The sequence below is a fragment of the Phoca vitulina genome, unplaced genomic scaffold, assembly GCF_004348235.1.
Source record: "Phoca vitulina isolate PV1807 unplaced genomic scaffold, GSC_HSeal_1.0 scaffold4, whole genome shotgun sequence".
Lineage (NCBI taxonomy): Eukaryota > Metazoa > Chordata > Mammalia > Carnivora > Phocidae > Phoca > Phoca vitulina.
In genome coordinates, this window is record NW_022589707.1 from 48,490,079 (window position 1) to 48,506,058 (window position 15,980).

The following is a 15,980-nucleotide window of genomic DNA, read 5'->3' on the forward strand; positions in this document are numbered from 1 at the left end:
AATTCTTTGATCCAGTCCTTTTTTCATTTTTCTTATACTCTTACATTTTTCATTTCTCTCCTTTAACTAGATGAAAATTCATAGCACATCAGAAAAATGCTTCCTTGCTTCTTTCACTTTAATTTAATCCTAGTTAAACTCTACTGTTCAATCTGGCTGGTGAAAATAACACAGTTCTGCTCAACTGTCTCACTTTGAAGTGAAGTCCATGAAACTTATGTAGGCCCTTAAGGTTGCTCCATGCCATCTTCTCCTACTAGATTCCCTTTTATGCTCTCCTAGCTAATTATGTGTATCTTCTCTTTGGTCTTCAAATCTCCCAAATTTCCTCCCCATTTTCATTCTCAGTGATACCTTGGTTCTTATTTCACTAAAGAAGTAAATCAGAAGCACATTTCATAAATCTCTTACCAGTACATTCACACACCTGCCAGCATCTGGACCTATGTACTCTGCTTTTCCTCCAGTTACTATGGATAAATTTTCCATGTATCTAAGGTCAAATCTTCCATTAGTGCACTAGGTCTCATTCCCTTCATAAATTCAGGGACGTTTCTCCAGAAATTCTTTCCTCTCTATACAACCACATCAAAATTTTGCTTTGTATGAAATCATTCCCAGCATCACATAAATATGCTGTTATTTTACTAATACTGTTTTTTAAAATACTCATTTAATCTCCTCTGCCCACCTATTGTTCCATTTATCTAGAGCAAAATTCCTCAAAAGATGAATGGTCTATCTGAGTAGTCAATTCCTCTCCTCTGATTCTCTTCTCTAATCAGGCTTTTAATTCATCAAATCCTTTATAGATAAGGTCAGCAGTGGCCTCTGTGTTACCAAATTTAATGGTCAGTTCTTATTTTACTTGCCCCATTGACAACATTTGATACAGCTGATTACACTCTCCTCTTTGAAACATCTGATTCAGTTGGGTTCCAGGACACCATGCTTTGCTAGTGAAAATCAGCTGCTCTTCATGTGGCTCCTCCTCAGGACTCTGATGTCATAATGTTGGAGTGCCCCAAGTCCCAGTCTTAGATCTTCTTCTCTCCCTATTCTTGCCCCAAGGGGATCCCATCTGGTCTCATGGTTTAAAATACCATCTACATGCTGGTAACAATTACATTTATATCTTTAGCTCTGACTTCTATCCTGAACTCAAAGCATGTATATCCAATTGCCTTCTGGATAGCTGAACTCAAATGTCTAAGAAATATTTCAAATCTAATGTGTATAGCACTGAATATCTGATCATCCTTCCCCATTTCAGTTAACATCCTTCCACAACCTTCCCCATTTCAGTTAACAATAACTCCTTCTTAACTAGTGCACAGACCCAAGACCTCACTAAAGAAGTAAATCAGAAGACCTTAGAGTTATCATTTACTCCCCACCCCATTCAGATCCAATCTGTCAGCAAATTCAGTTGACTTACCTTTAAAATAAATCAAAATATAACCACTCCTCACCTCTTCCACTTTCCTTCTCACTTGATCACCTGACCTCAGTCCTACTGCCCTCCCTTAGTCCCTGAGCACTCCAAGGAACCCGTGCTTCAGGACCTTTGCCCTATCTGTTCTCATGCCTAAAATGCTCCTCTCTATGATAGTCTCACAGCTTGCTCCCCCATCACCTTCGGGTCTTCATGCAAATGTCATTTATGAGTAAGGCCATCTCTGATCATCCTTTCTAAAAGTGCAAATGACACTTGTCCCAGCATAACCTGAACCTTTCCCTACTTTAATTTTATTCATAGCATATCAAATCTTAATGTACTACATGTTTACTTACTTTGTTTCATCTTTAACCAAGGGTTAAAGGTTAACCAATGCTCCTCAAAAGGACTTTCTGTGATGATGCAAATGTTCTGTATCAGTGCTGTCCAAGGTGGCAGCTGCCAGCTATGCATGGCTACTGAGCACTTGAAATACATAGTTCAATAAATTTAAATATTACATTTAAACTTATGTAATTACCACATGTGGTCAGTGGGTACTTTCAGACAGCACAGCTTGGATATATAAGTTGCATTAGAATAGGGAGTTGTGACTTGTTTAGACTGATGTAGCCCCAGGACCATGGTATTTGGTTGATGAAGGGAGCAGAGGGAACATGTTAACTCCCATTCACCATGCACCCATTTGTGCTAAGCACAAATCACACAACTACAGGTGGTCACCCTAAGTGAGTGACTTGGTTTTGCAGATAATTACCAGGTGCAGTTTTCCCTCCTTTCTGATAGCCCTATTGCTATCAGTGTGAAAAGGGCAAAAACATGGTTGGAGAGCCCTGGATATGGAGATGTATGCCTATTTCAGTCTACTGTCACTGCCTTAATGATAAAGTTACTTCGAATTCCTTTTTTTTCCCTTCAATCTTTTTGCCTACTTCAAGCCTTATGTAGGCTCTCAACACAGCTTCAGAAGAAAAGCCAAATATGAGAACATCAATTAATAGCCTAGAAGACAAAAATTAAAAGATGGGACATAAACTTAAGCTCCTAAAACTCAACAGTAATTATCCATAAAATAAATCTCATCTCTCTATCAAAAAAGAAGTTTCATCAGTCTTACATGAGAAAGATTTAGTAACACTGTATTTCTGGGACAAAATCAAATACATCTTCCTGGGCCCTCTAAATTTGTTCCTGTGAAATCAATCTCCTTTTCCCACTTTGCTTATCTTTTCATAAAGCATGATGACAGAATAGGTACACAGGGGCAGGGTATACCTCTTTCTGTCTTCACAGGACAGGGCCCAAGTCTTCATGGTGGAGAGTTTTATGCTCTCAGTATACAAAATGACCTTCCAGGAGAGAAGGGAAAAGAATGGAAATAGCAGAAAAGAAATGTAGCTATTTCAGCCAAAGGAGTGAACTTAATAAATTTGGATCTCTATGATGATGCAAGTCCTAAACATGTCCTGGTCCTTGCCCCTCCTTGTTTTCAAGATCAGTATCTGATACAAATACAGAAAGAAAAATACATTTTTATCAGCTCTGAAACTAGACCACCTGTGAATTCCAGCTGTAGCTCTTTCATAAATCAGGCCATTTCTTACCTTTTTTAATGCTTTAGTTTCTTCATCTGTAAAATAGGAATCATAGCAATATTGCTTATCTTACAGTACTGTTATGGATGTAATGTGCTTGCCTTAGATTATAAGCACTTATTAAATGCTTACTGCTTTTTCTATTCTAGATAGCGAATTTTAAACCATTCTGTTAGTTGTTTCAAATGTTTCATCTTAAAGGTGAGGACTAGGGACATCAACTTTTTAAACTGATATTTAGTGTCTGAATCAGGATTAGAATAAAAGTCTCCTACTTCCTAGTTAATGTACTTTCCAATACACCACTCTAATTCTTACCATGTCTCCTTATTCCTTTTCTATTCTTTTCTTGTTATATGATAGTAGGAGTAAACACACCTAGGAAAATTGGAGGCGGAAAGTGTGGCTTAGGATTGCAAGTAGGAAGCCACTTAACATTCCGCTCTTCATGTTTTTTCTTCTCCAATGTGGCAGTCATCAAACAAATCAGGTGGAAGTGTTCTCCCTGCCACCAGAGGGAACAGATCCATTCATATAGAGACCTGCCAGGCTGTTATAATACCAATGCCTCTGTACTATGTGGAAGGTGACTCTAGGGCTGCCCCTAGATAAATAAATGTGGCCAGTGTAAGGGATTTTAGCTTCCAGATGATAAAACTTCAAAACCTTTGGATGATCTACTTTATTGGAATCAAGAATTGACCACAATTAACTTTCCTCTTGCCAAATACCCAAGCACCACCTCTGGAGGCAGACACGCAAACAGCCACAGCAGCAAGAACACTGGAAAGAGTAAAAAGCTGGACTCTCCAAAAACCTTGGGCTATTACTTTGGCCTGGCACTTACTAGTTATTAAGTCTGGTACTCAATGATTTACTCTTAAAATGCCTGCAGTGGTGTCTTTTCCTAATTGCTGATCTCATTTTGCACCCTAGTGCCAAACAGCCCCCCTGAGACTACTGAGTAAAACAACAGGAAAAGTTTCAATAACCATCACAATCCTTAATAAAATGCAGCTCTTAAAGTAGACGACCTTCCTGGAACCATCCCAAGTAGCCTGACACTCTGTTTTCTTTGGGCACCTCATGTGCCTGTCAGTTACTGAAATTAGCTGCATTTAATAAATGATTCCCTCTGCTAGCTACTTGGAAGATAAAGTGATTTTAGGGACTCTTATACAGGGACACTTATTTAGATGATTACCCTAAAACAGGAAGGAAACATTGTGCATAAGGACATTGCTATGGGGAGAAATCTTTGACTAGAAATAACATCTGAGAAAACTGTTTAAAGTAGATCCAGAAAACTGTAAATAAATGAACATAGCTGGCAACTCTTTTTCAATTTGAGATAAGCAATTCTAAATGAGATGACTGGATTTTATATAGTGCACAAGTATGTGCTATGAAACCCAGCTCAGATAAACTAGCCAAAATATCCTACACTGTTAGAATTAAGTAAGGGTTGGCCAAAGAAATTAAATCTTCAGTACACTACCTTGGGCTAATTGGTCCCTCTGGCCTTACTTTTGTATTTTCATCACTAGCTCCACCTATCCATTTTCAGATTGTACTGTGGTTTCAGGAAGAGAACAGTAAGCATTGGGGTGATCTGCCATAGGTAGTCAGTGATTTGGTAAAATATTTATTTTATTTTATTTATTTATTTATTTTTTAAGATTTTATTTTATTTATTTGACAGAGAGAGAGAGAGACAGCTAGAGAGGGAACACAAGCAGGGGGAGTGGGAGAGGGAGAAGCAGGCTCCGGGCCGAGCAGAGAGCCCGATGCAGGGCTTGATCCCAGGACACTGGGATCATGACCTGAGCCGAAGGCAGACGCTTAACGACTGAGCCACCCAGGCGCCCCAAAATATTTTCTTTTTTAAAAAATTTGAGAGAGAGAGAGCATGAGCATGGGGAGGAGCAGAGGGAGAGGGAGAAGCAGACTCCCTGCTGAGCAGGGAGCCTGATGCGGGGCTGGATCCCAGGACTCCGGGATCATGATCTGAGCTGAAGAAGGCAGACGCTTAACTGACTGAGCCACCCAGGGGCCCAAAATAACTTTTGAAATAGGTAGTTTCTCCAGTTTATATATAAATTCTACCAAATCAGAGAAAAAAGGAAAACAGTCTGCATCAGACTCTGTGCTCATCATGGAGTCTGAGATTCTCTCCCTCTCCCGCTTCCCCTCCCCCTGCTCGAGCACATGCTTGTTCTCTAAGAAATTTTTTTTTTAAATTTCGAAGTAACAAAATATTTTAGTATTTATTTTCATATAAGTTTGCAAAAGTATTTTGATATGTGAATTCTGAATCTAGCTCATGTGTGTGAAAACAATAGTATCCCCAAATTTAATGGGTACAATATCATTGATATCTCGTTACATTTATTGTCACATATTGGAAAGCATTTTTTCATTTATTTTCCATTACCTCATTTGATTCTCATAATAGCCCTACATTTAGCCAAAAGAATATAATTTGTATTATTTCTGTTTGAGAGAGAAAAATATTAAGACACAGAAAAGTGAGCTGGTAGCCAATTAGATGCAAACTACAGATCATGTAACTCCAAATCCTGTGTTTTTTCTTTCTGTAACTAGCCCAGTAGTTCTCAAAATTTGGTTCCTATCAGTATCACCTGGGAACTTGGAAATGCAAATTGCAGGCCCCATTCCAGACCTAATGAATAAAATATTCTGGGATTGGGGCCCAGCAAGCCTAACAAGGCCACCAGGTGATGCTGATGCCTACTAGTTTGGAAACGACCGTAAACACCATCATGGCTCTCCAGTTCATTTAAGTAGTGTGAGAAAAAACTTCCTGTAGGTAAGAAGTACACTTTAATCCCTTATAATTTCTTTAATAACTTCGTTACACACACACATGCTAGTAGACAATTCTCAGTCACAAAGCCATGGCCCATATGCTTAGAGTACTAGTACAGACCCTATGACATTACTTAACAAATTATTTGACTAACGGATTCCATTTTGTATTGATTTGTAAAATGAATTGGAAACCAATCGTTTTAGTTAAGAGTGATCATCAAAATAAAGGGTAAGATGGAGAGGTGACTGGGTGGTTCAGTCAGTTAAGCATCTGCCTTTGGCTCAGATCATGGGGATCAAGCCCTGCGTCGAGCTCCCTGCTCAATTGGGGAGCTTCTCTCTCTCTCTCTCTCTCTCTAATAAATAAATAAAATCATTTTTAAAAATAGGGTCAGATGGACATTTCAGACCAAGGCAAGGCAATTTTTGTCTAAGCTAAAAGCAAACTCACATGAAGAGAATCTGCTAGCGTAGACTCGGCTTGAGATTCTCTGCCTCTCCCTATCCCTTTGCCCCTCCCCCTGTCTCAAATAAATAAATAAATAAATAAATAAATAAATAAATAAATAAATAAAATCTTAAACAAAAATGAAATAAAATTTCTCCCTGATAATGTTTTTTGTTTGTTCGTTTGTTTTGTAATGCTATTTTAATTTTTTATTTTCTTGCAATTCTATTCAACCACTGGAAGCCTAGAGAGGGAATATAAAATGGATATCTAAGCTATCATTTTAGTATGGCCTTTGGGATTTTTAAAACACCATCCCAAAGAGCAAAATCATATATTTTGTTGAATCTAAGATGTCATCAAATGTAGCACAAAATAATTATGACCTTTTTATATATCACTATGAAAATTAAAAAAAAAACAACTGCCAATCCAACAATGAAATACCATCAAATTGTAAGAGGCATCCCAATTCAGACATGTTAAAATATGAAAAAGTGCATCTTAGTATCAATGAAATACAGTCCACATTTTACAGTTGCAACTGGAATCCTCTTTCGGGGCAAACTCTGCTTATGTATTTCCTTTTCAAAAGCAATGCTGATCTGGCCCCAGTTATGGTACAGTTACAGTAATTTTGCTCTTCAAAGTTAAGTAGTAGTCATCCTAGCCTAAGGATTTTTTCATGACATCAGTAACTAAGCACTACAGATGGAAAATATTCTATAAGTTGGTATCCGAGTTGTCATGTGGTGTAAGGAAACAGGCAATTGAATGAGAAAATGAAGGCAGGATAATAGTAAAACATGAAGCACTCATTGAATAAATCTTCTGGCTGTCATTTCAAAATAAAACCATTCCCAAAACTGATGTTATTTTTTTAACATGCTGACATTTTTCCTCTTAATTAGCTATGTTGCTTCTTTATGTTGACTGTTATAAGGAATTGTGTTGCCTAAGACATTTATGAATATAAATCTCCTGTAAATCCACTTCTCCCTCTTTGCAGGGGGCCATGTGTTTGCTTATGAGTACAATAAAGAGACTGGTATGTGGGAATTTTGAGCTAAAGACTAAGTCCCTGACTAATTCTTATGCAGAATGTTCCATGAAAAATAGCAAATATTATCTACAAACTGGTAAGCTCCCATATATTTGGAAAGCTCTGCTTACTTTTATGACTTGGAAAATTGTATACAAATAAGAAATTCATTGTTGGGAAAATCTCCTTTTATTTTCTGTATTTGCATACTTCAGAAAAAGCTACAGCAATTAAAAACCCTACTCATTTATTTGGGATATTTTTAATAACTTGTTAAGTAGAAAGTATGTTAAGCTAGAAGTTAAAAGACATGAGATCAAGATGTGGTTTTGTTATTCTTCAGTTCCATGTCTTTGAACAAGTCACTTAATTTTTCTGTCACTTTTTAAAAAATTTAGAAATATAAATGACTGCTAAATCATCTTCAGTGATTTCAGGGTAATAAGAAGATCAAAGAATACAAAAATACAAAAAAGGATGCTTTCTATATTTATCCCATTTAATCATAAAAACGAAATGAGATAATGCAGAGTAGTGAGTATAGTGCCTACCACAGAGTAAAAACTCAAAGACTGCCAGCAGGTATTACTCTATCATCTACTAACAACAACACTGCCAAGATGAAATTAATGTCCCTTTCCAGGCAAGAAAACAATCTTCAAGAGGCTGAGTGACATTCCTGTGGTCATTCTAAGGGCCCAGGCCAGGATTATGATTCATCTACTGGATGACCAGATTGTGTTTTCAACTTCAGGGCCATAGTGCCCTCCACAGTCACTGGTAGGATAGCCAATTGGGTTAGCTTTGAGTAGAAAATCCCATCTTTTCAATTTAAGTTTAATTTCTAAAGTACTGTTGGAAAACATCTGAAAATAATATTTTTCTATTACATGACTTCTAGTCCATTTTTTCCCTTAAAGTTCAGATGAGACTTGAAGAGTATTAGTACACAACAACATCCTCTCTGCCAATTTTAACTGCAAAGGAAGGGGTATGATATATAAAGTATAAAACGATAAAGAGAAGAAGCAAGATTAGTTGTTTGGATGTATGTGAAAGACAAGGGATGTGAATAATGGTTTGAGGAATAGTTAAGGAAGGTAGAAGAATTCTTTCCTTCTCTAGCTATCTCCCTCCATGTTTATAAGTGCTACATACTGCCATATAGTTTTTTGTTTAAGTAATCTCTGTGCCCAAGATAGGGCTCAAACTCATGACCCCCGAGATCAAGAGTCATATGTTGAACTGAACCAGCCAGGAGCACCCAAGTGCTACATACTGCTACATACTGAAAAAGAAACAGAAGTCCAACCTGACTAAAAAAGTCAGTGTCAGATAAAAGATTTGTGAAAGGATATTCATTTCAACATTGCTTATAATAGTGAAAATCTAGAAACATCTTGAAGATCCATTAATAGGAGAATAGATAAAATACATGATGATATGTGTCCATAATGGCCTAATACACAGAAATTAAAAGGATATAAAAATATTCATGAGTGTATGTCAAAACGATTTTAAAAGGAAAAAAAACGCAAGTTCCATAAACTATATGAACAGAATGATAATGCTTACCTTTGCAATATATGGCAAATCTAAAACCATACTCACTAAAACATTATTGTATAATGTGTGTGTGTGTGTGTGTGTACTGGAAAGAACACAAAATATGACAGTAGTTAGGGGAGAAGGGGATTAGGGCAGTGATTAAAGCGGAGCTCACATTCATCTGCAAGTTCTATTTCTTTTACAAACAAAAAGTCTTGGAACAAATATGATAAAAATATTTGGCTGTTGCCAATTCTGAGCAGTAGAAGAACCAATGAATTTTTTATATAATTCTTTTTATTACTCTTCATCTTTTAAATCACCCAAAATTTTTTAAAAATTTGAAAATGGGTGTATAATTTTAAACAAAATTTCTGAATTCCCAGATTGCATTAGTTTATTCTCTCTAAAAGGAAGACATACTAATATACAGATTACTGATGTGAAGCTTAGTAATTGTTTATAATGTCTGTTTGGCTTCCAGGTATAAGACATGGAGATCTTGCAACGTGAGACATATATGCAGTTTGTTTTACAGGTAAGAAATTTTTGGAAAACCAGAATACTCAGTATTTTTTTCAGGGTTGCTTCAGAGATGAACTATATATAACAGAATAACTATGCCAGGTATAATGTGAGAAGCAAATTAGCAAAAACAAACAAACAAACAAACTATACTTTGCCTCAAAGTAAAGACTGTGTGTGTGTGTGTGTGTGTGTGTGTGTATGTGTGTGTATATTCCAAGTAGAGCCTATGGATCCCTTCTCAGAATGTTTTTAAATACATAAAATAAATACACAGTAACAAAGGAAACTACTATATTGAAAGTAACTACCAAAATATGGGGGAAAGTCATGGTATAATACATGTAATTCTATATTAATGCATCAAATAACTAATTGAGCAGGAGGTCTGATATATACTATCACTTCAAAGTAATGATGAGAGTAATTGATCATTGGAACTATCTACACAACAATAAAGTGATATGAAAACAGCTATCATTTCTATTGGTGTTGTTATGGTTTGTTTCCTATATTTATAATGAAAAGAAATACCTTCTTATATTCATACAGCTAATAAGGGGCAAATAAAGGGGCAAGTAATTGTTTTACTAAAAAATAGTTATGTAATTTTTTTCATCCAAGCTCATGAGCCCCATGAATTCTATCCATGGACTCCTGGGAGGTCTATGGACCCAAATTTAAGAACTTCAGAGACAGAAATATGCCTACCATCCATTCATCTACCTCTGCTACCAAACAGTTCCTTAAATCTTCTGCAGGTTTTAAAATTAGACAATCAAGTACACTAATTATGTATGTAAAAAATTAAGCATAAATCTTAGTAAGAAACAAGAAGGTGGGTCTATATATTTATAAATGGGATTTCTGCATCTATTTTTGCATTTCAAAAGTGCTGTTTATTTTCTGATTTTCCACTGTATTTCAGATAGTTCAGTTGCTAAAAATGCATCACTGGATACCTTATTCTGGATCAGTGTATTAATAATGTCACAATCAAAGCACACCTCAATATACCAAAACAAACTGCACAGACTTCAGGCAGGTAGAACCCAAGTTATCCTCATCACAAAATAATGTGTTATTTTCTTTTAAAAGTTTGCCATTTATTCCAATTAACCCCAAATTTATTAGAATAAAGGAATGTATATGGATATAGAAATAAGATGTTGGGACTTATCTTACCAAACTGACTTTTTTTTTTTTTTAAGATTTTATTTATTTGACATAGAGAGATACAGTGAGAGAGGGAACACAAGCAGGGGAAGTGGGGGAGGGAGAAGCAGGCTTCCCGCCGAGCAGGGAGCCCGATGTGGGGCTCGATCCCAGGACCCTGGGACCATGACCCAAGCCAAAGGCAGACGCTCAACGACTGAGCCACCCAGGCGCCCCACCAACCTGACTTTTAATTGAAGGGACCATCCACTACTATTTATCTAGAATCTTGCACAGCTTCCTAGGACTTCTGGCTATCCTCTTTCCATTTTGTTCAAATAAGAATCTCAAACATTTTCCAACAAGTTACAATATTTGTGTTGTAAATTTTGTGTTCAAATACATCATCTAAGACCTTTGTTAAATGTTTAGAATTGTTGAAACGATATTAACAATAAAATTCAAAACTTCTAACTCACAATGTCTAATGACTTATTCCTTATGTTGCAGGTATAATTTTTATCTCCCTACTCTCTCACATTTTTTTTCTGATTAGGAAACTAATTTGATTACAAAATTAGTGAGGGACAAAGTTGAGACTTCAACACAGATCTTCTGACACCAAAATGAGCTATTCTGTACTCTTTAAATTTTCATCTTTATTTCAAGTTTATTATTTAAAGGATTCACTCTCCCACTGTCCTGCTTTTCTGAACAGAAATGAAATGAGTTATCTTACCATCTAGATTCTAGTGGGAACTCAGTGTTTTTGTCCAAGGCCCATTGCTACAAGGAAACCATGACTCCCCCTTTAATATTTATATTCTTTTCAATACTATTTCTATTAAAGGGAAATGTTGCACAAGTGACCATTGTCAGAAACACAGGTTTGTGTTCATTAAAATATTACAGGAGATATGAATATGTTGTGTAAGCCTTGGAAAGAAGTGGCAGTGATGGGGGGATAGTAATTACAAAAAAAAAATAATCATGAAATCCAATTCAAGTAGCATCAAATATATGGAAGAAAGCATCTGACTTGCTTAAAAGACAATGGGTTCATCTAGCTTTACTCATTTAAAAAAAATAAGTTATTCAGAAAATGTGCCAGGCAGTGGTCTAGTTTCTGAGGACACAGCACAGAAATGTGTAAGAGAAGTTAATCTGATGGTAGCTGGATGGGAAGATACTTTGGGTAATCAATTGTGTATAATATTCCCCCAGTTCCCACCCTAACCTAAAAGAACTGAAACAGTTCAAGCTTGAGGTTGGTCCTTCATGAAATGGTATTTGGTAAATTTCTTCCAGACATTTCTTTTCTCCATGCCTGTTTGCTATGGCCTAAAATTCTATCAGGAGAAGGTAAAGCATTGATTCCATAATTACAGATAAATAATAAAAGATTCAACTGTCAAAAAGAACTATCACATTAGCTGAAATACACTCACTTTAAAAAAGTATATAATTAGGTAATAAAACATACAAGTGAATGTGATCAAGTTCTTTCTAGGGGAGAAAATTAGAGACAGAGGATAACCACGGACATATTAAGATAGGATTAGAATCATCAGTGAGAGAAAAAGAAAAAAAAGCCAACTTCACCAAAATGTAATTAATTCTGGCTCTGTCTGCCTTCAACTCTGTGGACAAATAAAATGTGCAGACAGAAGACATTTTGAGTCATACACTCTCTATACAGAGGGAGGAAGCACATAGATCCATCATAAGCTGATGAAGTAGACCAACATAACCTCATATACTTAACAAGTTTATTTGTGGCACTTATTTGTTGACTGGTTTAACACTCAACTTCTTAGAGACTTATTTTTGGAGGACTGACTAATCAAGGAATTTTTGTACTTCCTCAGGAAAGACTTAAAGCTAAGTACGAATTCATTTATACAGGTATCTGCCTCAAAACAGTGCTCTCTCCCTGTCACAGTGGGATAAAAGAGGATCACTAAAAAGGATAAAACATTTTATCAAAAAGAAGATGGTAATTCAAGACTACGATACATTATTTGATTTTTTCTGCCAACTAATGGTTGTTCTTTACTTGTCAAAATAACATTTATTTATCTGCTGAGGGAAATAGTTACTATCTCAAAGACTACAAATATACTCTCTGTTCAAAAAAAGATCATATTTTTTTTTAATCAGACACGGCTATCATCTCACAATGACTTTTGAATTATTGCAAAGAAAGGAAAATTATTATTCATACGATAAAAGAAATTTGCACATAGTTTACTATGTGAAGCCAATGAAAGGAGAGAACATATAAAAGTGTTGAAAAGGAAGAAAACATATTTTTCTGCAAATTAATTTGAACTGAAGAAACTCTTTTTTTAATGTTGACAACACTGTAAACCCAGGGGGTGCTGCAATATGATGAATCAATTTTGTTTAATTTTATTGTTGGAACATGGCACTTAACTGTCATGCCAACCTTCTTAAACTATAACCTGAAGATATTTAGATCTGAATGAGAGTATTTTAAAAACATACACTGATAACTTCATGGCAAAGTTTGATGTAGTGTTTAGGGTAGGACATAAAGATACTTATTCCTTTCAGTGTGGGCCTTAATCCTGGTGGTTAATTGAAAAAACAGGATAGATTTTAAATAACTAATTCAGACAATTTATTTAAAACTTCAGCCCAAATATGAATATTTTTGTTGTAGAGAATAATTAATACATAAAGAAATGAGAGAAGAGAGGAAGAAAAATAGTACTAGCCAAGAATCAACTTTAATTTAAACCAACTCTATGTTTGCACTGTAATTTTTGTCATAGCATCAAACAATTCTTTAAAAAAAATCAGGTAACTAATTAGATACCTAAATACAAATCAAAATGAAAACACTAGTTGTTTTGACTTAATTTATCTTTTACTTTTAGGGCTATTAAACAGAATTATTTTAAAAGATTTATTCAATGTGCTAAGACAGTAAAATTTTAGCATCTCTGACACAGTATCTTCAAAACCACTCTCTAAAATCCTTGGACATTCTACTTGGAGCAAGGGTGACTTTAGATGAAATGGGAAAACATTAGGTTATGAATTTGTTTCTGTAATTTCTACCTATTTTTTTACTGTAGGTTTTAGACCATTTCCAGCCTCATTTTGAGACTCCTCTGAAATGGAGGATGACCCCTGGCATAGGACAGTGAAGGCCCAATATTAATTGCCTGTTGAGAACTTATAGACCAAAGCAACATAAATGCATCTGCCACGTGGTTAGAAAAAGAACAAAGAGGCCCAGGGGTGAGCTATTGGGGGAATAACTATACAGCTGTCTGGTAATCCTAACCTCTACCCAGTTATGGCAGCATCTCTAGAAAATATGGTTGGCAAACTCAGGCCTGCATGAGATGATATATACAAACAGTTGCCCAGATATGATGCTCTGTGGTTTTTCATTTAAGTATCATGGGACTAGTCAGTGTCTATCACAGACTGTGCTTGGGGAGTTAAGGGTCTAGGGCACCAAAATGGCCTCTGCAGTATGCATCCAAGTACTCTGTTCTCAAGCATTTTATGAAACATTTTTCTCTTTAGTGGAAAAAATCCAGTGAAAACCTCATGCAATTTTATCTAAATACAAATTCAGAATAAGTACTTTTATTTTAACTCCAATTATTTCAGATGGTAAAATAAACTAGTTTTCTCATCTATGCAATATGTGAACTGTTTTGGGTAGTCTCTATTATAATCTCTTGAGCTCTAAGATTTCCTTTCTTCATCTCATATCTTTTCCCTAACCTGTAGGTACTCAAGAAAGGGCCAATTATTAAATCAGTTAAAATTTATGTCTGTCTATTTTTCTTAGGAAACAAGTCACCTTGTAAGGAAACATGGTCTGTTGAGTAGAAAAGACACAAGAAGGGAAAACAGATAAGGAGGGGTGAGGAGTTGGAGAGATTATAGACAAACTTATCTTGAGCAATGAAGAGCTTCCCCCCAAATGGATAAAGAAACACAACATAATAAAGGTCTTGGTGCATTGTATTGAAGCTAAAAGGAGTAGAAACCATGTATCTTAGGTCTATGACTAAAAGAAACCACACTATTACTACGTTCTATTCTACCTTCCAAGATAACATTTGATATTTGAACTCCACTTGGCAAAAAAGGTGATTAACATAATTTAAAAAAATGAACAAACAAGCAAACAAAAAGATTAGTCCCTTCCAGTTAGTTCTGAGAAGTAGACTCATTACAATTTGCCCCCTTGGCAGGAAAAAAGACCCAAATACAGACATTCCTCCTTCCCGAGGGGGATTCTTATATTTAATGGAAAGGAACACCTTTTCTAGATATCTGTCTTTGCTCCATGTGTTTTCCATTGTTTGGGTGTATATCAACTTGGAGTACAAGGTCTTTTTTTTTTCTTTATTTAGACTAAACTCTTCACCAGTCTTGATGCTAATGAGGTTTATCTGCAGTGGGAAGATAGACTTCCATTTGAGTGGAATTCCATGAAGAAAGAAAAGGGATCATAAAGACATTTGATAAAACCAAACACCTCTCTATTCAATTTTACAAACTTGTGAATTATTATGTTTGTTTGTGTTTGTGGAGTTGCCTCTTTCAATATGTTTTCAATAGACAACAAGGCACCAAAACCCTGGGTAAATAATAGAAGTTAAAAATAGTTACTACCTAACAATGTTACTGGAACAATTAGAGTGCAGAAAACTCTCACATGAGAAGCCAACTAAAAACAAAGGTTGGCATGATGCTGGTTCTTTGGTTCTTTTCAAATTAATAAAACACACTTGCTCTAAACTCATCTCTCTCACTTAAAACTATTTGGGTTGTTTTGATTTGTTTCCAACCCCCACTAAAATATACAATAGTGGATCTTTTGTGCAATTTTGCTTTTTTCTTTCTTCTTTTTTATATATATCCAGAGTACCAGCATACATTTGTATGCATGGATGATACATATGCCTTATTTTCATACTCAGAGAGCATGGGAATTATTCTTGAAGAAAGCCTCTTTCTAGCTAGATTCCATTAGGTCACATTATTCAAATGCAGTATAACACAAAATGCATTTGTTCATCTGGTGTCTAGTTGCTAAGGAACACAGCCAAAAAGTTAACCTTTGCAACACAACAGAAGACCAGTAGAGAACCTGAGCACTGTCCATAGGAACGTACAGAGCCTCTGAGCAAGGGGAACTACATTCTGTATTCAAACTAGAAGACCATAGCATTATTAGGAAAGAGCTATTTTTTACCACATGTACAATGGAATAAAAACAGTGACCTCCATTCTCTTTTCAAAAAGCCCAGGAGCTTTTCTAGACTCATGACCTCTGATGTCATTTAACATATTTTAAACAGAAGTCCTATCACTTCTGCT

General features: G+C 35.7%; 1 protein-coding gene across 13 annotated transcripts in view; it reads right to left on the bottom strand.

Annotated features, from left to right (window-relative positions):
* The window catches only part of HDAC9 (histone deacetylase 9), a 912,577-nt gene that overhangs the window by 130,719 nt on the left and 765,878 nt on the right, over positions 1 to 15,980 (bottom strand). The gene's annotated exons all lie outside the window — the stretch shown is intronic.